The sequence below is a fragment of the Oncorhynchus mykiss genome, chromosome 29 (assembly GCF_057628025.1).
Source record: "Oncorhynchus mykiss isolate SJ-2025 chromosome 29, ASM5762802v1, whole genome shotgun sequence".
Lineage (NCBI taxonomy): Eukaryota > Metazoa > Chordata > Actinopteri > Salmoniformes > Salmonidae > Oncorhynchus > Oncorhynchus mykiss.
Genome location: NC_143050.1, coordinates 47,890,644 through 47,913,256, shown reverse-complemented (window position 1 = coordinate 47,913,256; position 22,613 = coordinate 47,890,644). Strand labels below are relative to the sequence as shown.

Below are 22,613 nucleotides of genomic sequence, written 5' to 3'. Positions count from 1 at the left end.
TTTTCAAAAACTGAAGTTCATGTTTTCGATCCCTGTCCGTACCTGTTTTAAGAATTGCTGCTATCATTTCATTGTAGTTTCAATGGAGTGGTGTATATATAAAGTACATTGTATTGATATTGCGTTTTATCTGCAAATGAAATGGGATGGAAGCTCAGAGGGGGTGTGCATGCTATATATGAGGTCCTTTCTCCTCTGAGTTTGTGTGCCAAATTCACATTTGCACAACTACTACTTTCCAGAATGTTGATGTATATATAAAGCATAGGGTGGCATGGTGGCCAAGTGGTAAGGCGTCGGTCTCGTAAACCGAAGATCATGGGTTCAAATCCCATCCGTGCCTCTATAGAAAAGACTTCAATTTCCCTGGAAATTTTCATTCATTGGGGGACTTTGTAGAAAAGTCATGTTGTATCAATATTTGAACACAACTATTATATTAAGGGGAAGTATCTCTACGATAGAGCCACTTTACATGTTTGCTGTCCTACAGTATTCCCCAACTTGTCTTGTGAGAGTATTCACTTGTTAAATTAGCTTTTGCACAACTCCCACTTTCCACAATGTTGACATTCTAAGAATGAAATAGATGTGCAAAGTCATCTGTTTTTGTTAACTGGAGCACATGGGTTCAATCCCTGTTCGACGTTTATGGTAGATAGCTGATATTATGGAAATTTACTTTCATCACAACAGTGTAAAGAAAAGGTCAATTGTCTTGATAGGGCCACTGCGACCTGTATGCTCTAGTCGGCTGGCCCTCGCTACATATTCGTCGCCAGAACCACTGGCTCCAGGTCATCTGTAAGTCTATGCTAGGTAAAGCTCCGCCTTATCAAAGCACTAACAGGCGGCCTAGTCCACGCGCAGCAGTCCCTTCCAGCTGCAGTCAGAGCAGGAAATGTTCACCCCTCCGCTTCCAGACTGCAAATCAATCCCGCATGTGAGAAGCCGCCGCTGGCTGATCCCGCCCTGGCCTACTTAAAAAAAACACAATTAATCTGAATTAGGGCCAGACTAGTTCCCATCATTTTCTCACATTGCCATTGAAAGTTTTTTCTATTGTCTCTTTTTGGTCCATTTAGATTGTTAATGTAGACTTGTATAGATTTTTTTTAATTTTAAATGTTATGGTTAAAATGTTAATGTTTTACTGTGACTTGTTGTAGGCTCCTAAGTGGACCATAAGGTTAAAAACCAAACCAAATTAAGAAAACTAAACTGAAAAACAAAAAAATACAATTAAAAATACAATTAAAAACTAAGTTGCTCCGCCAGAGTGTCTCTTTTGGGTCACTTTTGTTGGTCCCAAGCCCGGATAAAGGAGGAGGGTTGGAATTGTGACATAAAAAAAAAGAAGAATCGACAGAAGAAAGTTAATTTGTAGTTCTAAACATATTTAGGGTGTTTTTTACTCACTTCTTGTCTCTCCCACGGAGTTATTCCTCTCTCCAACAGCGTCCATCACAATTACATGATCATGGCCAATTATGCAAATTAGGTGATGACGTCATGTAGCGACTTCTAGCGTATTTTAGGACAGCCAATAGCTACTTTCCTTACTGAGGAGTTGGCAACACTGCTAACTTTAAACATCAGCTATCTGAGCAGCTAACCGATCGCTGCAGCTGTACATTGCCCATCTGTAAATAGCCCACCCAATCTACCTACCTCATCGCCATGTTGTTTTTATTTACTTTCTGCACTTTTGCACACCAGTATTTCTACTTGCACATCATCATCTGCTCATCTATCACTCCAGTGTTCATTTGCTAAAATGTGATTACTTCGCTACTATGGCCTATTATTGCCTTTTTTTTAAATGTCCCCTTCTTTTTTGTTATTGACTGTGCGCTTGTTTGTTCCATGTGTAACTCTGTGTTGTTGTTTGTGTTGCACTGCTTTGCTTTATCTTGGCCAGGTTGCAGTTGTGTATGAGAACTTGTTCTTAACTGGCTTACCTGGTATAATAAAGGAGAAATTTAAAAAAATAAGAAACCATTTTTTTTTTCCTAAGAAAGTTGGTGTAGCTCAGTGGTGGAGCGCATGCTTTGCATGTATGAGGTCCTGGGTTCAATCCTCAGCTTCTCCATGTTTTTTTTTGCAAAGACCCAACTTCTACTTTCCAGAATGTTGAAATTCTAAGCAGGAAACAGAGATGTGCTAAATCATTTGGTCTTGTAATCTGAAGAACATGTTTTCAATCCCTGTTAGTACATTTATAGAACAGAAGTGGCATGGTTGCCAACTTTTATGGCATCATTTTCAAAAACTGAAGTTCATGTTTTCGATCCCTGTCCGTACCTGTTTTAAGAATTGCTGCTATCATTTCATTGTAGTTTCAATGGAGTGGTGTATATATAAAGTACATTGTATTGATATTGCGTTTTATCTGCAAATGAAATGGGATGGAAGCTCAGAGGGGGAGTGCATGCTATATATGAGGTCCTTTCTCCTCTGAGTTTGTGTGCCAAATTCACATTTGCACAACTACTACTTTCCAGAATGTTGATGTATATATAAAGCATAGGGTGGCATGGTGGCCAAGTGGTAAGGCGTCGGTCTCGTAAACCGAAGATCATGGGTTCAAATCCCATCCGTGCCTCTATAGAAAAGACTTCAATTTCCCTGGAAATTTTCATTCATTGGGGGACTTTGTAGAAAAGTCATGTTGTATCAAAATTTGAACACAACTATTATATTAAGGGGAAGTATCTCTAGGATAGAGCCACTTTACATGTTTGCTGTCCTACAGTATTCCCCAACTTGTCTTGTGAGAGTATTCACTTGTTAAATTAGCTTTTGCACAACTCCCACTTTCCACAATGTTGACATTCTAAGAATGAAATAGATGTGCAAAGTCATCTGTTTTTGTTAACTGGAGCACATGGGTTCAATCCCTGTTCGACGTTTATGGTAGATAGCTGATATTATGGAAATTTACTTTCATCACAACAGTGTAAAGAAAAGGTCAATTGTCTTGATAGGGCCACTGCGACCTGTATGCTCTAGTCGGCTGGCCCTCGCTACATATTCGTCGCCAGAACCACTGGCTCCAGGTCATCTGTAAGTCTATGCTAGGTAAAGCTCCGCCTTATCAAAGCACTAACAGGCGGCCTAGTCCACGCGCAGCAGTCCCTTCCAGCTGCAGTCAGAGCAGGAGATGTTCACCCCTCCGCTTCCAGACTGCAAATCAATCCCGCATGTGAGAAGCCGCCGCTGGCTGATCCCGCCCTGGCCTACTTAAAAAAAACACAATTAATCTGAATTAGGGCCAGACTAGTTCCCATCATTTTCTCACATTGCCATTGAAAGTTTTTTCTATTGTCTCTTTTTGGTCCATTTAGATTGTTAATGTAGACTTGTATAGATTTTTTTTAATTTTAAATGTTATGGTTAAAATGTTAATGTTTTACTGTGACTTGTTGTAGGCTCCTAAGTGGACCATAAGGTTAAAAACCAAACCAAATTAAGAAAACTAAACTGAAAAACAAAAAAATACAATTAAAAATACAATTAAAAACTAAGTTGCTCCGCCAGAGTGTCTCTTTTGGGTCACTTTTGTTGGTCCCAAGCCCGGATAAAGGAGGAGGGTTGGAATTGTGACATAAAAAAAAAGAAGAATCGACAGAAGAAAGTTAATTTGTAGTTCTAAACATATTTAGGGTGTTTTTTACTCACTTCTTGTCTCTCCCACGGAGTTATTCCTCTCTCCAACAGCGTCCATCACAATTACATGATCATGGCCAATTATGCAAATTAGGTGATGACGTCATGTAGCGACTTCTAGCGTATTTTAGGACAGCCAATAGCTACTTTCCTTACTGAGGAGTTGGCAACACTGCTAACTTTAAACATCAGCTATCTGAGCAGCTAACCGATCGCTGCAGCTGTACATTGCCCATCTGTAAATAGCCCACCCAATCTACCTACCTCATCACCATGTTGTTTTTATTTACTTTCTGCACTTTTGCACACCAGTATTTCTACTTGCACATCATCATCTGCTCATCTATCACTCCAGTGTTCATTTGCTAAAATGTGATTACTTCGCTACTATGGCCTATTATTGCCTTTTTTAAAAATGTCCCCTTCTATTTTGTTATTGACTGTGCGCTTGTTTGTTCCATGTGTAACTCTGTGTTGTTGTTTGTGTTGCACTGCTTTGCTTTATCTTGGCCAGGTCGCAGTTGTGTATGAGAACTTGTTCTTAACTGGCTTACCTGGTATAATAAAGGAGAAATTTAAAAAAATAAGAAACCATTTTTTTTTTCCTAAGAAAGTTGGTGTAGCTCAGTGGTGGAGCGCATGCTTTGCATGTATGAGGTCCTGGGTTCAATCCTCAGCTTCTCCATGTTTTTTTTTGCAAAGACCCAACTTCTACTTTCCAGAATGTTGAAATTCTAAGCAGGAAACAGAGATGTGCTAAATCATTTGGTCTTGTAATCTGAAGAACATTTTTTCAATCCCTGTTAGTACATTTATAGAACAGAAGTGGCATGGTTGCCAACTTTTATGGCATCATTTTCAAAAACTGAAGTTCATGTTTTCGATCCCTGTCCGTACCTGTTTTAAGAATTGCTGCTATCATTTCATTGTAGTTTCAATGGAGTGGTGTATATATAAAGTACATTGTATTGATATTGCGTTTTATCTGCAAATGAAATGGGATGGAAGCTCAGAGGGGGAGTGCATGCTATATATGAGGTCCTTTCTCCTCTGAGTTTGTGTGCCAAATTCACATTTGCACAACTACTACTTTCCAGAATGTTGATGTATATATAAAGCATAGGGTGGCATGGTGGCCAAGTGGTAAGGCGTCGGTCTCGTAAACCGAAGATCATGGGTTCAAATCCCATCCGTGCCTCTATAGAAAAGACTTCAATTTCCCTGGAAATTTTCATTCATTGGGGGACTTTGTAGAAAAGTCATGTTGTATCAATATTTGAACACAACTATTATATTAAGGGGAAGTATCTCTACGATAGAGCCACTTTACATGTTTGCTGTCCTACAGTATTCCCCAACTTGTCTTGTGAGAGTATTCACTTGTTAAATTAGCTTTTGCACAACTCCCACTTTCCACAATGTTGACATTCTAAGAATGAAATAGATGTGCAAAGTCATCTGTTTTTGTTAACTGGAGCACATGGGTTCAATCCCTGTTCGACGTTTATGGTAGATAGCTGATATTATGGAAATTTACTTTCATCACAACAGTGTAAAGAAAAGGTCAATTGTCTTGATAGGGCCACTGCGACCTGTATGCTCTAGTCGGCTGGCCCTCGCTACATATTCGTCGCCAGAACCACTGGCTCCAGGTCATCTGTAAGTCTATGCTAGGTAAAGCTCCGCCTTATCAAAGCACTAACAGGCGGCCTAGTCCACGCGCAGCAGTCCCTTCCAGCTGCAGTCAGAGCAGGAGATGTTCACCCCTCCGCTTCCAGACTGCAAATCAATCCCGCATGTGAGAAGCCGCCGCTGGCTGATCCCGCCCTGGCCTACTTAAAAAAAACACAATTAATCTGAATTAGGGCCAGACTAGTTCCCATCATTTTCTCACATTGCCATTGAAAGTTTTTTCTATTGTCTCTTTTTGGTCCATTTAGATTGTTAATGTAGACTTGTATAGATTTTTTTTAATTTTAAATGTTATGGTTAAAATGTTAATGTTTTACTGTGACTTGTTGTAGGCTCCTAAGTGGACCATAAGGTTAAAAACCAAACCAAATTAAGAAAACTAAACTGAAAAACAAAAAAATACAATTAAAAATACAATTAAAAACTAAGTTGCTCCGCCAGAGTGTCTCTTTTGGGTCACTTTTGTTGGTCCCAAGCCCGGATAAAGGAGGAGGGTTGGAATTGTGACATAAAAAAAAAGAAGAATCGACAGAAGAAAGTTAATTTGTAGTTCTAAACATATTTAGGGTGTTTTTTACTCACTTCTTGTCTCTCCCACGGAGTTATTCCTCTCTCCAACAGCGTCCATCACAATTACATGATCATGGCCAATTATGCAAATTAGGTGATGACGTCATGTAGCGACTTCTAGCGTATTTTAGGACAGCCAATAGCTACTTTCCTTACTGAGGAGTTGGCAACACTGCTAACTTTAAACATCAGCTATCTGAGCAGCTAACCGATCGCTGCAGCTGTACATTGCCCATCTGTAAATAGCCCACCCAATCTACCTACCTCATCACCATGTTGTTTTTATTTACTTTCTGCACTTTTGCACACCAGTATTTCTACTTGCACATCATCATCTGCTCATCTATCACTCCAGTGTTCATTTGCTAAAATGTGATTACTTCGCTACTATGGCCTATTATTGCCTTTTTTAAAAATGTCCCCTTCTATTTTGTTATTGACTGTGCGCTTGTTTGTTCCATGTGTAACTCTGTGTTGTTGTTTGTGTTGCACTGCTTTGCTTTATCTTGGCCAGGTCGCAGTTGTGTATGAGAACTTGTTCTTAACTGGCTTACCTGGTATAATAAAGGAGAAATTTAAAAAAATAAGAAACCATTTTTTTTTTCCTAAGAAAGTTGGTGTAGCTCAGTGGTGGAGCGCATGCTTTGCATGTATGAGGTCCTGGGTTCAATCCTCAGCTTCTCCATGTTTTTTTTTGCAAAGACCCAACTTCTACTTTCCAGAATGTTGAAATTCTAAGCAGGAAACAGAGATGTGCTAAATCATTTGGTCTTGTAATCTGAAGAACATTTTTTCAATCCCTGTTAGTACATTTATAGAACAGAAGTGGCATGGTTGCCAACTTTTATGGCATCATTTTCAAAAACTGAAGTTCATGTTTTCGATCCCTGTCCGTACCTGTTTTAAGAATTGCTGCTATCATTTCATTGTAGTTTCAATGGAGTGGTGTATATATAAAGTACATTGTATTGATATTGCGTTTTATCTGCAAATGAAATGGGAAGGAAGCTCAGAGGGGGAGTGCATGCTATATATGAGGTCCTTTCTCCTCTGAGTTTGTGTGCCAAATTCACATTTGCACAACTACTACTTTCCAGAATGTTGATGTATATATAAAGCATAGGGTGGCATGGTGGCCAAGTGGTAAGGCGTCGGTCTCGTAAACCGAAGATCATGGGTTCAAATCCCATCCGTGCCTCTATAGAAAAGACTTCAATTTCCCTGGAAATTTTCATTCATTGGGGGACTTTGTAGAAAAGTCATGTTGTATCAATATTTGAACACAACTATTATATTAAGGGGAAGTATCTCTACGATAGAGCCACTTTACATGTTTGCTGTCCTACAGTATTCCCCAACTTGTCTTGTGAGAGTATTCACTTGTTAAATTAGCTTTTGCACAACTCCCACTTTCCACAATGTTGACATTCTAAGAATGAAATAGATGTGCAAAGTCATCTGTTTTTGTTAACTGGAGCACATGGGTTCAATCCCTGTTCGACGTTTATGGTAGATAGCTGATATTATGGAAATTTACTTTCATCACAACAGTGTAAAGAAAAGGTCAATTGTCTTGATAGGGCCACTGCGACCTGTATGCTCTAGTCGGCTGGCCCTCGCTACATATTCGTCGCCAGAACCACTGGCTCCAGGTCATCTGTAAGTCTATGCTAGGTAAAGCTCCGCCTTATCAAAGCACTAACAGGCGGCCTAGTCCACGCGCAGCAGTCCCTTCCAGCTGCAGTCAGAGCAGGAAATGTTCACCCCTCCGCTTCCAGACTGCAAATCAATCCCGCATGTGAGAAGCCGCCGCTGGCTGATCCCGCCCTGGCCTACTTAAAAAAAACACAATTAATCTGAATTAGGGCCAGACTAGTTCCCATCATTTTCTCACATTGCCATTGAAAGTTTTTTCTATTGTCTCTTTTTGGTCCATTTAGATTGTTAATGTAGACTTGTATAGATTTTTTTTAATTTTAAATGTTATGGTTAAAATGTTAATGTTTTACTGTGACTTGTTGTAGGCTCCTAAGTGGACCATAAGGTTAAAAACCAAACCAAATTAAGAAAACTAAACTGAAAAACAAAAAAATACAATTAAAAATACAATTAAAAACTAAGTTGCTCCGCCAGAGTGTCTCTTTTGGGTCACTTTTGTTGGTCCCAAGCCCGGATAAAGGAGGAGGGTTGGAATTGTGACATAAAAAAAAAGAAGAATCGACAGAAGAAAGTTAATTTGTAGTTCTAAACATATTTAGGGTGTTTTTTACTCACTTCTTGTCTCTCCCACGGAGTTATTCCTCTCTCCAACAGCGTCCATCACAATTACATGATCATGGCCAATTATGCAAATTAGGTGATGACGTCATGTAGCGACTTCTAGCGTATTTTAGGACAGCCAATAGCTACTTTCCTTACTGAGGAGTTGGCAACACTGCTAACTTTAAACATCAGCTATCTGAGCAGCTAACCGATCGCTGCAGCTGTACATTGCCCATCTGTAAATAGCCCACCCAATCTACCTACCTCATCGCCATGTTGTTTTTATTTACTTTCTGCACTTTTGCACACCAGTATTTCTACTTGCACATCATCATCTGCTCATCTATCACTCCAGTGTTCATTTGCTAAAATGTGATTACTTCGCTACTATGGCCTATTATTGCCTTTTTTTTAAATGTCCCCTTCTTTTTTGTTATTGACTGTGCGCTTGTTTGTTCCATGTGTAACTCTGTGTTGTTGTTTGTGTTGCACTGCTTTGCTTTATCTTGGCCAGGTTGCAGTTGTGTATGAGAACTTGTTCTTAACTGGCTTACCTGGTATAATAAAGGAGAAATTTAAAAAAATAAGAAACCATTTTTTTTTTCCTAAGAAAGTTGGTGTAGCTCAGTGGTGGAGCGCATGCTTTGCATGTATGAGGTCCTGGGTTCAATCCTCAGCTTCTCCATGTTTTTTTTTGCAAAGACCCAACTTCTACTTTCCAGAATGTTGAAATTCTAAGCAGGAAACAGAGATGTGCTAAATCATTTGGTCTTGTAATCTGAAGAACATGTTTTCAATCCCTGTTAGTACATTTATAGAACAGAAGTGGCATGGTTGCCAACTTTTATGGCATCATTTTCAAAAACTGAAGTTCATGTTTTCGATCCCTGTCCGTACCTGTTTTAAGAATTGCTGCTATCATTTCATTGTAGTTTCAATGGAGTGGTGTATATATAAAGTACATTGTATTGATATTGCGTTTTATCTGCAAATGAAATGGGATGGAAGCTCAGAGGGGGAGTGCATGCTATATATGAGGTCCTTTCTCCTCTGAGTTTGTGTGCCAAATTCACATTTGCACAACTACTACTTTCCAGAATGTTGATGTATATATAAAGCATAGGGTGGCATGGTGGCCAAGTGGTAAGGCGTCGGTCTCGTAAACCGAAGATCATGGGTTCAAATCCCATCCGTGCCTCTATAGAAAAGACTTCAATTTCCCTGGAAATTTTCATTCATTGGGGGACTTTGTAGAAAAGTCATGTTGTATCAAAATTTGAACACAACTATTATATTAAGGGGAAGTATCTCTAGGATAGAGCCACTTTACATGTTTGCTGTCCTACAGTATTCCCCAACTTGTCTTGTGAGAGTATTCACTTGTTAAATTAGCTTTTGCACAACTCCCACTTTCCACAATGTTGACATTCTAAGAATGAAATAGATGTGCAAAGTCATCTGTTTTTGTTAACTGGAGCACATGGGTTCAATCCCTGTTCGACGTTTATGGTAGATAGCTGATATTATGGAAATTTACTTTCATCACAACAGTGTAAAGAAAAGGTCAATTGTCTTGATAGGGCCACTGCGACCTGTATGCTCTAGTCGGCTGGCCCTCGCTACATATTCGTCGCCAGAACCACTGGCTCCAGGTCATCTGTAAGTCTATGCTAGGTAAAGCTCCGCCTTATCAAAGCACTAACAGGCGGCCTAGTCCACGCGCAGCAGTCCCTTCCAGCTGCAGTCAGAGCAGGAGATGTTCACCCCTCCGCTTCCAGACTGCAAATCAATCCCGCATGTGAGAAGCCGCCGCTGGCTGATCCCGCCCTGGCCTACTTAAAAAAAACACAATTAATCTGAATTAGGGCCAGACTAGTTCCCATCATTTTCTCACATTGCCATTGAAAGTTTTTTCTATTGTCTCTTTTTGGTCCATTTAGATTGTTAATGTAGACTTGTATAGATTTTTTTTTATTTTAAATGTTATGGTTAAAATGTTAATGTTTTACTGTGACTTGTTGTAGGCTCCTAAGTGGACCATAAGGTTAAAAACCAAACCAAATTAAGAAAACTAAACTGAAAAACAAAAAAATACAATTAAAAATACAATTAAAAACTAAGTTGCTCCGCCAGAGTGTCTCTTTTGGGTCACTTTTGTTGGTCCCAAGCCCGGATGAAGGAGGAGGGTTGGAATTGTGACATAAAAAAAAAGAAGAATCGACAGAAGAAAGTTAATTTGTAGTTCTAAACATATTTAGGGTGTTTTTTACTCACTTCTTGTCTCTCCCACGGAGTTATTCCTCTCTCCAACAGCGTCCATCACAATTACATGATCATGGTCAATTATGCAAATTAGGTGATGACGTCATGTAGCGACTTCTAGCGTCTTTTAGGACAGCCAATAGCTACTTTCCTTACTGAGGAGTTGGCAACACTGCTAACTTTAAACATCAGCTATCTGAGCAGCTAACCGATCGCTGCAGCTGTACATTGCCCATCTGTAAATAGCCCACCCAATCTACCTACCTCATCGCCATGTTGTTTTTATTTACTTTCTGCACTTTTGCACACCAGTATTTCTACTTGCACATCATCATCTGCTCATCTATCACTCCAGTGTTCATTTGCTAAAATGTGATTACTTCGCTACTATGGCCTATTATTGCCTTTTTTAAAAATGTCCCCTTCTTTTTTGTTATTGACTGTGCGCTTGTTTGTTCCATGTGTAACTCTGTGTTGTTGTTTGTGTTGCACTGCTTTGCTTTATCTTGGCCAGGTTGCAGTTGTGTATGAGAACTTGTTCTTAACTGGCTTACCTGGTATAATAAAGGAGAAATTTAAAAAAATAAGAAACCATTTTTTTTTTCCTAAGAAAGTTGGTGTAGCTCAGTGGTGGAGCGCATGCTTTGCATGTATGAGGTCCTGGGTTCAATCCTCAGCTTCTCCGTGTTTTTTTTTGCAAAGACCCAACTTCTACTTTCCAGAATGTTGAAATTCTAAGCAGGAAACAGAGATGTGCTAAATCATTTGGTCTTGTAATCTGAAGAACATGTTTTCAATCCCTGTTAGTACATTTATAGAACAGAAGTGGCATGGTTGCCAACTTTTATGGCATCATTTTCAAAAACTGAAGTTCATGTTTTCGATCCCTGTCCGTACCTGTTTTAAGAATTGCTGCTATCATTTCATTGTAGTTTCAATGGAGTGGTGTATATATAAAGTACATTGTATTGATATTGCGTTTTATCTGCAAATGAAATGGGATGGAAGCTCAGAGGGGGAGTGCATGCTATATATGAGGTCCTTTCTCCTCTGAGTTTGTGTGCCAAATTCACATTTGCACAACTACTACTTTCCAGAATGTTGATGTATAGATATAGCATAGGGGGCATGGTGGCCAAGTGGTAAGGCGTCGGTCTCGTAAACCGAAGATCATGGGTTCAAATCCCATCCGTGCCTCTATAGAAAAGACTTCAATTTCCTTGGAAATTTTCATTCATTGGGGGACTTTGTAGAAAAGTCATGTTGTATCAATATTTGAACACAACTATTATATTAAGGGGAAGTATCTCTACGATAGAGCCACTTTACATATTTGCTGTCCTACAGTATTCCCCAACTTGTCTTGTGAGAGTATTCACTTGTTAAATTAGCTTTTGCACAACTCCCACTTTCCACAATGTTGACATTCTAAGAATGAAATAGATGTGCAAAGTCATCTGTTTTTGTTAACTGGAGCACATGGGTTCAATCCCTGTTCGACGTTTATGGTAGATAGCTGATATTATGGAAATTTACTTTCATCACAACAGTGTAAAGAAAAGGTCAATTGTCTTGATAGGGCCACTGCGACCTGTATGCTCTAGTCGGCTGGCCCTCGCTACATATTCGTCGCCAGAACCACTGGCTCCAGGTCATCTGTAAGTCTATGCTAGGTAAAGCTCCGCCTTATCAAAGCACTAACAGGCGGCCTAGTCCTCGCGCAGCAGTCCCTTCCAGCTGCAGTCAGAGCAGGAGATGTTCACCCCTCCGCTTCCAGACTGCAAATCAATCCCGCATGTGGGAAGCCGCCGCTGGCTGATCCCGCCCTGGCCTACTTAAAAAAAACACAATTAATCTGAATTAGGGCCAGACTAGTTCCCATCATTTTCTCACATTGCCATTGAAAGTTTTTTCTATTGTCTCTTTTTGGTCCATTTAGATTGTTAATGTAGACTTGTATAGATTTTTTTTTATTTTAAATGTTATGGTTAAAATGTTAATGTTTTACTGTGACTTGTTGTAGGCTCCTAAGTGGACCATAAGGTTAAAAACCAAACCAAATTAAGAAAACTAAACTGAAAAACAAAAAAATACAATTAAAAATACAATTAAAAACTAAGTTGCTCCGCCAGAGTGTCTCTTTTGGGTCACTTTTGTTGGTCCCAAGCCCGGATAAAGGAGGAGGGTTGGAATTGTGACATTAAAAAAAAGAAGAATCGACAGAAGAAAGTTAATTTGTAGTTCTAAACATATTTAGGGTGTTTTTTTACTCACTTCTTGTCTCTCCCACGGAGTTATTCCTCTCTCCAACAGCGTCCATCACAATTACATGATCATGGCCAATTATGCAAATTAGGTGATGACGTCATGTAGCGACTTCTAGCGTCTTTTAGGACAGCCAATAGCTACTTTCCTTACTGAGGAGTTGGCAACACTGCTAACTTTAAACATCAGCTATCTGAGCAGCTAACCGATCGCTGCAGCTGTACATTGCCCATCTGTAAATAGCCCACCCAATCTACCTACCTCATCGCCATGTTGTTTTTATTTACTTTCTGCACTTTTGCACACCAGTATTTCTACTTGCACATCATCATCTGCTCATCTATCACTCCAGTGTTCATTTGCTAAAATGTGATTACTTCGCTACTAAGGCCTATTTATTGCCTTTTTAAAAAATGTCCCCTTCTTTTTTGTTATTGACTGTGCGCTTGTTTGTTCCTTGTGTAACTCTGTGTTGTTGTTTGTGTTGCACTGTTTTGCTTTATCTTGGCCAGGTCGCAGTTGTGTATGAGAACTTGTTCTTAACTGGCTTACCTGATATAATAAAGGAGAAATTTAAAAAAATAAGAAACCATTTTTTTTTTTCCTAAGAAAGGGGTTGTAGCTTAGTGGTAGAGCGCATGCTTTGCATGTATGAGGTCCTGGGTTCAATCCTCAGCTTCTCCATGTTTTTTTTTGCAAAGACCCAACTTCTACTTTCCAGAATGTTGAAATTCTAAGCAGGAAACAGAGATGTGCTAAATCATTTGGTCTTGTAATCTGAAGAACATGTTTTCAATCCCTGTTAGTACATTTATAGAACAGAAGTGGCATGGTTGCCAACTTTTATGGCATCATTTTCAAAAACTGAAGTTCATGTTTTCGATCCCTGTCCGTACCTGTTTTAAGAATTGCTGCTATCATTTCATTGTAGTTTCAATGGAGTGGTGTATATATAAAGTACATTGTATTGATATTGCGTTTTATCTGCAAATGAAATGGGATGGAAGCTCAGAGGGGGAGTGCATGCTATATATGAGGTCCTTTCTCCTCTGAGTTTGTGTGTCAAATTCACATTTGCACAACTACTACTTTCCAGAATGTTGATGTATATATATAGCATAGGGTGGCATGGTGGCCAAGTGGTAAGGCGTCGGGCTTGTAAACCGAAGATCATGGGTTCAAATCCCATCCGCGCCTCTATAGAAAAGACTTCAATTTCCTTGGAAATTTTCATTCATTGGGGGACTTTGTAGAAAAGTCATGTTGTATCAATATTTGAACACAACTATTATATTAAGGGGAAGTATCTCTACGATAGAGCCACTTTACATATTTGCTGTCCTACAGTATTCCCCAACTTGTCTTGTGAGAGTATTCACTTTTTAAATTAGCTTTTGCACAACTCCCACTTTCCACAATGTTGACATTCTAAGAATGAAATAGATGTGCAAAGTCATCTGTTTTTGTTAACTGGAGCACATGGGTTCAATCCCTGTTCGACGTTTATGGTAGATAGCTGATATTATGGAAATTTACTTTCATCACAACAGTGTAAAGAAAAGGTCAATTGTCTTGATAGGGCCACTGCGACCTGTATGCTCTAGTCGGCTGGCCCTCGCTACATATTCGTCGCCAGAACCACTGGCTCCAGGTCATCTGTAAGTCTATGCTAGGTAAAGCTCCGCCTTATCAAAGCACTAACAGGCGGCCTAGTCCTCGCGCAGCAGTCCCTTCCAGCTGCAGTCAGAGCAGGAGATGTTCACCCCTCCGCTTCCAGACTGCAAATCAATCCCGCATGTGGGAAGCCGCCGCTGGCTGATCCCGCCCTGGCCTACTTAAAAAAAACACAATTAATCTGAATTAGGGCCAGACTAGTTCCCATCATTTTCTCACATTGCCATTGAAAGTTTGTTCTATTGTCTCTTTTTGGTCCATTTAGATTGTTAATGTAGACTTGTATATATTTTTTTTTATTTTAAATGTTATGGTTAAAATGTTAATGTTTTACTGTGACTTGTTGTAGGCTCCTAAGTGGACCATAAGGTTAAAAACCAAACCAAATTAAGAAAACTAAACTGAAAAACAAAAAAATACAATTAAAAATACAATTAAAAACTAAGTTGCTCCGCCAGAGTGTCTCTTTTGGGTCACTTTTGTTGGTCCCAAGCCCGGATAAAGGAGGAGGGTTGGAATTGTGACATTAAAAAAAAGAAGAATCGACAGAAGAAAGTTAATTTGTAGTTCTAAACATATTTAGGGTGTTTTTTTACTCACTTCTTGTCTCTCCCACGGAGTTATTCCTCTCTCCAACAGCGTCCATCACAATTACATGATCATGGCCAATTATGCAAATTAGGTGATGACGTCATGTAGCGACTTCTAGCGTCTTTTAGGACAGCCAATAGCTACTTTCCTTACTGAGGAGTTGGCAACACTGCTAACTTTAAACATCAGCTATCTGAGCAGCTAACCGATCGCTGCAGCTGTACATTGCCCATCTGTAAATAGCCCACCCAATCTACCTACCTCATCGCCATGTTGTTTTTATTTACTTTCTGCACTTTTGCACACCAGTATTTCTACTTGCACATCATCATCTGCTCATCTATCACTCCAGTGTTCATTTGCTAAAATGTGATTACTTCGCTACTAAGGCCTATTTATTGCCTTTTTAAAAAATGTCCCCTTCTTTTTTGTTATTGACTGTGCGCTTGTTTGTTCCTTGTGTAACTCTGTGTTGTTGTTTGTGTTGCACTGCTTTGCTTTATCTTGGCCAGGTCGCAGTTGTGTATGAGAACTTGTTCTTAACTGGCTTACCTGATATAATAAAGGAGAAATTTAAAAAAATAAGAAACCATTTTTTTTTTTCCTAAGAAAGGGGTTGTAGCTTAGTGGTAGAGCGCATGCTTTGCATGTATGAGGTCCTGGGTTCAATCCTCAGCTTCTCCATGTTTTTTTTTGCAAAGACCCAACTTCTACTTTCCAGAATGTTGAAATTCTAAGCAGGAAACAGAGATGTGCTAAATCATTTGGTCTTGTAATCTGAAGAACATGTTTTCAATCCCTGTTAGTACATTTATAGAACAGAAGTGGCATGGTTGCCAACTTTTATGGCATCATTTTCAAAAACTGAAGTTCATGTTTTCGATCCCTGTCCGTACCTGTTTTAAGAATTGCTGCTATCATTTCATTGTAGTTTCAATGGAGTGGTGTATATATAAAGTACATTGTATTGATATTGCGTTTTATCTGCAAATGAAATGGGATGGAAGCTCAGAGGGGGAGTGCATGCTATATATGAGGTCCTTTCTCCACTGAGTTTGTGTGTCAAAATCACATTTGCACAACTACTACTTTCCAGAATGTTGATGTATATATATAGCATAGGGTGGCATGGTGGCCAAGTGGTAAGGCGTCGGTCTCGTAAACCGAAGATCATGGGTTCAAATCCCATCCGCGCCTCTATAGAAAAGACTTCAATTTCCCTGGAAATTTTCATTCATTGGGGGACTTTGTAGAAAAGTCATGTTGTATCAATATTTGAACACAACTATTATATTAAGGGGAAGTATCTCTACGATAGAGCCACTTCACATGTTTGCTGTCCTACAGTATTCCCCAACTTGTCTTGTGAGAGTATTCACTTGTTAAATTAGCTTTTGCACAACTCCCACTTTCCACAATGTTGACATTCTAAGAATGAAATAGATGTGCAAAGTCATCTGTTTTTGTTAACTGGAGCACATGGGTTCAATCCCTGTTCGACGTTTATGGTAGATAGCTGATATTATGGAAATTTACTTTCATCACAACAGTGTAAAGAAAAGGTAAATTGTCTTGATAGGGCCACTGCGACCTGTATGCTCTAGTCGGCTGGCCCTCGCTACATATTCGTCGCCAGAACCACTGGCTCCAGGTCATCTGTAAGTCTATGCTAGGTAAAGCTCCGCCTTATCAAAGCACTAACAGGCGGCCTAGTCCACGCGCAGCAGTCCCTTCCAGCTGCAGTCAGAGCAGGAGATGTTCACCCCTCCGCTTCCAGACTGCAAATCAATCCCGCATGTGGGAAGCCGCCGCTGGCTGATCCCGCCCTGGCCTACTTAAAAAAAACACAATTAATCTGAATTAGGGCCAGACTAGTTCCCATCATTTTCTCACATTGCCATTGAAAGTTTTTTCTATTGTCTCTTTTTGGTCCATTTATATTGTTAATGTAGACTTGTATAGATTTTTTTTTATTTTAAATGTTATGGTTAAAATGTTAATGTTTTACTGTGACTTGTTGTAGGCTCCTAAGTGGACCATAAGGTTAAAAACCAAACCAAATTAAGAAAACTAAACTGAAAAACAAAAAAATACAATTAAAAATACAATTAAAAACTAAGTTGCTCCGCCAGAGTGTCTCTTTTGGGTCACTTTTGTTGGTCCCAAGCCCGGATAAAGGAGGAGGGTTGGAATTGTGACATAAAAAAAAGAAGAATCGACAGAAGAAAGTTAATTTGTAGTTCTAAACATATTTAGGGTGTTTTTTACTCACTTCTTGTCTCTCCCACGGAGTTATTCCTCTCTCCAACAGCGTCCATCACAATTACATGATCATGGCCAATTATGCAAATTAGGTGATGACGTCATGTAGCGACTTCTAGCGTCTTTTAGGACAGCCAATAGCTACTTTCCTTACTGAGGAGTTGGCAACACTGCTAACTTTAAACATCAGCTATCTGAGCAGCTAACCGATCGCTGCAGCTGTACATTGCCCATCTGTAAATAGCCCACCCAATCTACCTACCTCATCGCCATATTGTTTTTATTTACTTTCTGCACTTTTGCACACCAGTATTTCTACTTGCACATCATCATCTGCTCATCTATCACTCCAGTGTTCATTTGCTAAATTGTGATTACTTTGCTACTATGGCCTATTAATTGCCTTTTTAAAAAATGTCCCCTTCTATTTTGTTATTGACTGTGCGCTTGTTTGTTCCTTGTGTAACTCTGTGTTGTTGTTTGTGTTGCACTGCTTTGCTTTATCTTGGCCAGGTCGCAGTTGTGTATGAGAACTTGTTCTTAACTGGCTTACCTGGTATAATAAAGGAGAAATTTAAAAAAATAAGAAACCATTTTTTTTTTCCTAAGAAAGGGGTTGTAGCTTAGTGGTAGAGCGCATGCTTTGCATGTATGAGGTCCTGGGTTCAATCCTCAGCTTCTCCATGTTTTTTTTTGCAAAGACCCAACTTCTACTTTCCAGAATGTTGAAATTCTAAGCAGGAAACAGAGATGTGCTAAATCATTTGGTCTTGTAATCTGAAGAACATGTTTTCAATCCCTGTTAGTACATTTATAGAACAGAAGTGGCATGGTTGCCAACTTTTATGGCATAATTTTCAAAAACTGAAGTTCATGTTTTCGATCCCTGTCCGTACCTGTTTTAAGAATTGCTGCTATCATTTCATTGTAGTTTCAATGGAGTGGTGTATATATAAAGTACATTGTATTGATATTGCGTTTTATCTGCAAATGAAATGGGATGGAAGCTCAGAGGGGGAGTGCATGCTATATATGAGGTCCTTTCTCCTCTGAGTTTGTGTGCCAAATTCACATTTGCACAACTACTACTTTCCAGAATGTTGATGTATATATAAAGCATAGGGTGGCATGGTGGCCAAGTGGTACGGCGTCGGTCTCGTAAACCGAAGATCATGGGTTCAAATCCCATCCGCGCCTCTATAGAAAAGACTTCAATTTCCCTGGAAATTTTCATTCATTGGGGGACTTTGTAGAAAAGTCATGTTGTATCAATATTTGAACACAACTATTATATTAAGGGGAAGTATCTCTACGATAGAGCCACTTCACATGTTTGCTGTCCTACAGTATTCCCCAACTTGTCTTGTGAGAGTATTCACTTGTTAAATTAGCTTTTGCACAACTCCCACTTTCCACAATGTTGACATTCTAAGAATGAAATAGATGTGCAAAGTCATCTGTTTTTGTTAACTGGAGCACATGGGTTCAATCCCTGTTCGACGTTTATGGTAGATAGCTGATATTATGGAAATTTACTTTCATCACAACAGTGTAAAGAAAAGGTAAATTGTCTTGATAGGGCCACTGCGACCTGTATGCTCTAGTCGGCTGGCCCTCGCTACATATTCGTCGCCAGAACCACTGGCTCCAGGTCATCTGTAAGTCTATGCTAGGTAAAGCTCCGCCTTATCAAAGCACTAACAGGCGGCCTAGTCCACGCGCAGCAGTCCCTTCCAGCTGCAGTCAGAGCAGGAGATGTTCACCCCTCCGCTTCCAGACTGCAAATCAATCCCGCATGTGGGAAGCCGCCGCTGGCTGATCCCGCCCTGGCCTACTTAAAAAAAACACAATTAATCTGAATTAGGGCCAGACTAGTACCCATCATTTTCTCACATTGCCATTGAAAGTTTTTTCTATTGTCTCTTTTTGGTCCATTTATATTGTTAATGTAGACTTGTATAGATTTTTTTTTATTTTAAATGTTATGGTTAAAATGTTAATGTTTTACTGTGACTTGTTGTAGGCTCCTAAGTGGACCATAAGGTTAAAAACCAAACCAAATTAAGAAAACTAAACTGAAAAACAAAAAAATACAATTAAAAATACAATTAAAAACTAAGTTGCTCCGCCAGAGTGTCTCTTTTGGGTCACTTTTGTTGGTCCCAAGCCCGGATAAAGGAGGAGGGTTGGAATTGTGACATAAAAAAAAGAAGAATCGACAGAAGAAAGTTAATTTGTAGTTCTAAACATATTTAGGGTGTTTTTTACTCACTTCTTGTCTCTCCCACGGAGTTATTCCTCTCTCCAACAGCGTCCATCACAATTACATGATCATGGCCAATTATGCAAATTAGGTGATGACGTCATGTAGCGACTTCTAGCGTCTTTTAGGACAGCCAATAGCTACTTTCCTTACTGAGGAGTTGGCAACACTGCTAACTTTAAACATCAGCTATCTGAGCAGCTAACCGATCGCTGCAGCTGTACATTGCCCATCTGTAAATAGCCCACCCAATCTACCTACCTCATCGCCATATTGTTTTTATTTACTTTCTGCACTTTTGCACACCAGTATTTCTACTTGCACATCATCATCTGCTCATCTATCACTCCAGTGTTCATTTGCTAAATTGTGATTACTTTGCTACTATGGCCTATTAATTGCCTTTTTAAAAAATGTCCCCTTCTATTTTGTTATTGACTGTGCGCTTGTTTGTTCCTTGTGTAACTCTGTGTTGTTGTTTGTGTTGCACTGCTTTGCTTTATCTTGGCCAGGTCGCAGTTGTGTATGAGAACTTGTTCTTAACTGGCTTACCTGGTATAATAAAGGAGAAATTTAAAAAAATAAGAAACCATTTTTTTTTTCCTAAGAAAGGGGTTGTAGCTTAGTGGTAGAGCGCATGCTTTGCATGTATGAGGTCCTGGGTTCAATCCTCAGCTTCTCCATGTTTTTTTTTGCAAAGACCCAACTTCTACTTTCCAGAATGTTGAAATTCTAAGCAGGAAACAGAGATGTGCTAAATCATTTGGTCTTGTAATCTGAAGAACATGTTTTCAATCCCTGTTAGTACATTTATAGAACAGAAGTGGCATGGTTGCCAACTTTTATGGCATAATTTTCAAAAACTGAAGTTCATGTTTTCGATCCCTGTCCGTACCTGTTTTAAGAATTGCTGCTATCATTTCATTGTAGTTTCAATGGAGTGGTGTATATATAAAGTACATTGTATTGATATTGCGTTTTATCTGCAAATGAAATGGGATGGAAGCTCAGAGGGGGAGTGCATGCTATATATGAGGTCCTTTCTCCTCTGAGTTTGTGTGCCAAATTCACATTTGCACAACTACTACTTTCCAGAATGTTGATGTATATATAAAGCATAGGGTGGCATGGTGGCCAAGTGGTACGGCGTCGGTCTCGTAAACCGAAGATCATGGGTTCAAATCCCATCCGCGCCTCTATAGAAAAGACTTCAATTTCCCTGGAAATTTTCATTCATTGGGGGACTTTGTAGAAAAGTCATGTTGTATCAATATTTGAACACAACTATTATATTAAGGGGAAGTATCTCTACGATAGAGCCACTTCACATGTTTGCTGTCCTACAGTATTCCCCAACTTGTCTTGTGAGAGTATTCACTTGTTAAATTAGCTTTTGCACAACTCCCACTTTCCACAATGTTGACATTCTAAGAATGAAATAGATGTGCAAAGTCATCTGTTTTTGTTAACTGGAGCACATGGGTTCAATCCCTGTTCGACGTTTATGGTAGATAGCTGATATTATGGAAATTTACTTTCATCACAACAGTGTAAAGAAAAGGTAAATTGTCTTGATAGGGCCACTGCGACCTGTATGCTCTAGTCGGCTGGCCCTCGCTACATATTCGTCGCCAGAACCACTGGCTCCAGGTCATCTGTAAGTCTATGCTAGGTAAAGCTCCGCCTTATCAAAGCACTAACAGGCGGCCTAGTCCACGCGCAGCAGTCCCTTCCAGCTGCAGTCAGAGCAGGAGATGTTCACCCCTCCGCTTCCAGACTGCAAATCAATCCCGCATGTGGGAAGCCGCCGCTGGCTGATCCCGCCCTGGCCTACTTAAAAAAAACACAATTAATCTGAATTAGGGCCAGACTAGTACCCATCATTTTCTCACATTGCCATTGAAAGTTTTTTCTATTGTCTCTTTTTGGTCCATTTATATTGTTAATGTAGACTTGTATAGATTTTTTTTTATTTTAAATGTTATGGTTAAAATGTTAATGTTTTACTGTGACTTGTTGTAGGCTCCTAAGTGGACCATAAGGTTAAAAACCAAACCAAATTAAGAAAACTAAACTGAAAAACAAAAAAATACAATTAAAAATACAATTAAAAACTAAGTTGCTCCGCCAGAGTGTCTCTTTTGGGTCACTTTTGTTGGTCCCAAGCCCGGATAAAGGAGGAGGGTTGGAATTGTGACATAAAAAAAAGAAGAATCGACAGAAGAAAGTTAATTTGTAGTTCTAAACATATTTAGGGTGTTTTTTACTCACTTCTTGTCTCTCCCACGGAGTTATTCCTCTCTCCAACAGCGTCCATCACAATTACATGATCATGGCCAATTATGCAAATTAGGTGATGACGTCATGTAGCGACTTCTAGCGTCTTTTAGGACAGCCAATAGCTACTTTCCTTACTGAGGAGTTGGCAACACTGCTAACTTTAAACATCAGCTATCTGAGCAGCTAACCGATCGCTGCAGCTGTACATTGCCCATCTGTAAATAGCCCACCCAATCTACCTACCTCATCGCCATATTGTTTTTATTTACTTTCTGCACTTTTGCACACCAGTATTTCTACTTGCACATCATCATCTGCTCATCTATCACTCCAGTGTTCATTTGCTAAATTGTGATTACTTTGCTACTATGGCCTATTAATTGCCTTTTTAAAAAATGTCCCCTTCTATTTTGTTATTGACTGTGCGCTTGTTTGTTCCTTGTGTAACTCTGTGTTGTTGTTTGTGTTGCACTGCTTTGCTTTATCTTGGCCAGGTCGCAGTTGTGTATGAGAACTTGTTCTTAACTGGCTTACCTGGTATAATAAAGGAGAAATTTAAAAAAATAAGAAACCATTTTTTTTTTCCTAAGAAAGGGGTTGTAGCTTAGTGGTAGAGCGCATGCTTTGCATGTATGAGGTCCTGGGTTCAATCCTCAGCTTCTCCATGTTTTTTTTTGCAAAGACCCAACTTCTACTTTCCAGAATGTTGAAATTCTAAGCAGGAAACAGAGATGTGCTAAATCATTTGGTCTTGTAATCTGAAGAACATGTTTTCAATCCCTGTTAGTACATTTATAGAACAGAAGTGGCATGGTTGCCAACT

At 39.4% G+C, this 22,613-nt stretch overlaps 10 non-coding genes across 10 annotated transcripts; all 10 read left to right on the top strand.

Annotated features, from left to right (window-relative positions):
• Positions 1 to 271: 271 nt before the first annotated feature.
• On the top strand, positions 272 to 343 carry trnat-cgu (transfer RNA threonine (anticodon CGU)). The gene has a single exon. It is a non-coding gene; the product is annotated as a tRNA-Thr (tRNA).
• Positions 344 to 2,533: 2,190 nt separating this feature from the next.
• On the top strand, positions 2,534 to 2,605 carry trnat-cgu (transfer RNA threonine (anticodon CGU)). The gene has a single exon. It is a non-coding gene; the product is annotated as a tRNA-Thr (tRNA).
• Positions 2,606 to 4,795: 2,190 nt separating this feature from the next.
• trnat-cgu (transfer RNA threonine (anticodon CGU)) lies at positions 4,796 to 4,867 on the top strand. The gene has a single exon. It is a non-coding gene; the product is annotated as a tRNA-Thr (tRNA).
• Positions 4,868 to 7,057: 2,190 nt separating this feature from the next.
• On the top strand, positions 7,058 to 7,129 carry trnat-cgu (transfer RNA threonine (anticodon CGU)). Its single transcript has one exon. It is a non-coding gene; the product is annotated as a tRNA-Thr (tRNA).
• A 2,190-nt stretch (positions 7,130 to 9,319) lies between these two features.
• trnat-cgu (transfer RNA threonine (anticodon CGU)) lies at positions 9,320 to 9,391 on the top strand. Its single transcript has one exon. It is a non-coding gene; the product is annotated as a tRNA-Thr (tRNA).
• Positions 9,392 to 11,580: 2,189 nt separating this feature from the next.
• trnat-cgu (transfer RNA threonine (anticodon CGU)) lies at positions 11,581 to 11,652 on the top strand. Its single transcript has one exon. It is a non-coding gene; the product is annotated as a tRNA-Thr (tRNA).
• Positions 11,653 to 13,845: 2,193 nt separating this feature from the next.
• Positions 13,846 to 13,917, top strand: trnat-cgu (transfer RNA threonine (anticodon CGU)). The gene has a single exon. It is a non-coding gene; the product is annotated as a tRNA-Thr (tRNA).
• A 2,193-nt stretch (positions 13,918 to 16,110) lies between these two features.
• On the top strand, positions 16,111 to 16,182 carry trnat-cgu (transfer RNA threonine (anticodon CGU)). Its single transcript has one exon. It is a non-coding gene; the product is annotated as a tRNA-Thr (tRNA).
• Positions 16,183 to 18,372: 2,190 nt separating this feature from the next.
• trnat-cgu (transfer RNA threonine (anticodon CGU)) lies at positions 18,373 to 18,444 on the top strand. The gene has a single exon. It is a non-coding gene; the product is annotated as a tRNA-Thr (tRNA).
• A 2,190-nt stretch (positions 18,445 to 20,634) lies between these two features.
• Positions 20,635 to 20,706, top strand: trnat-cgu (transfer RNA threonine (anticodon CGU)). Its single transcript has one exon. It is a non-coding gene; the product is annotated as a tRNA-Thr (tRNA).
• The last annotated feature ends 1,907 nt before the right edge of the window (positions 20,707 to 22,613 follow it).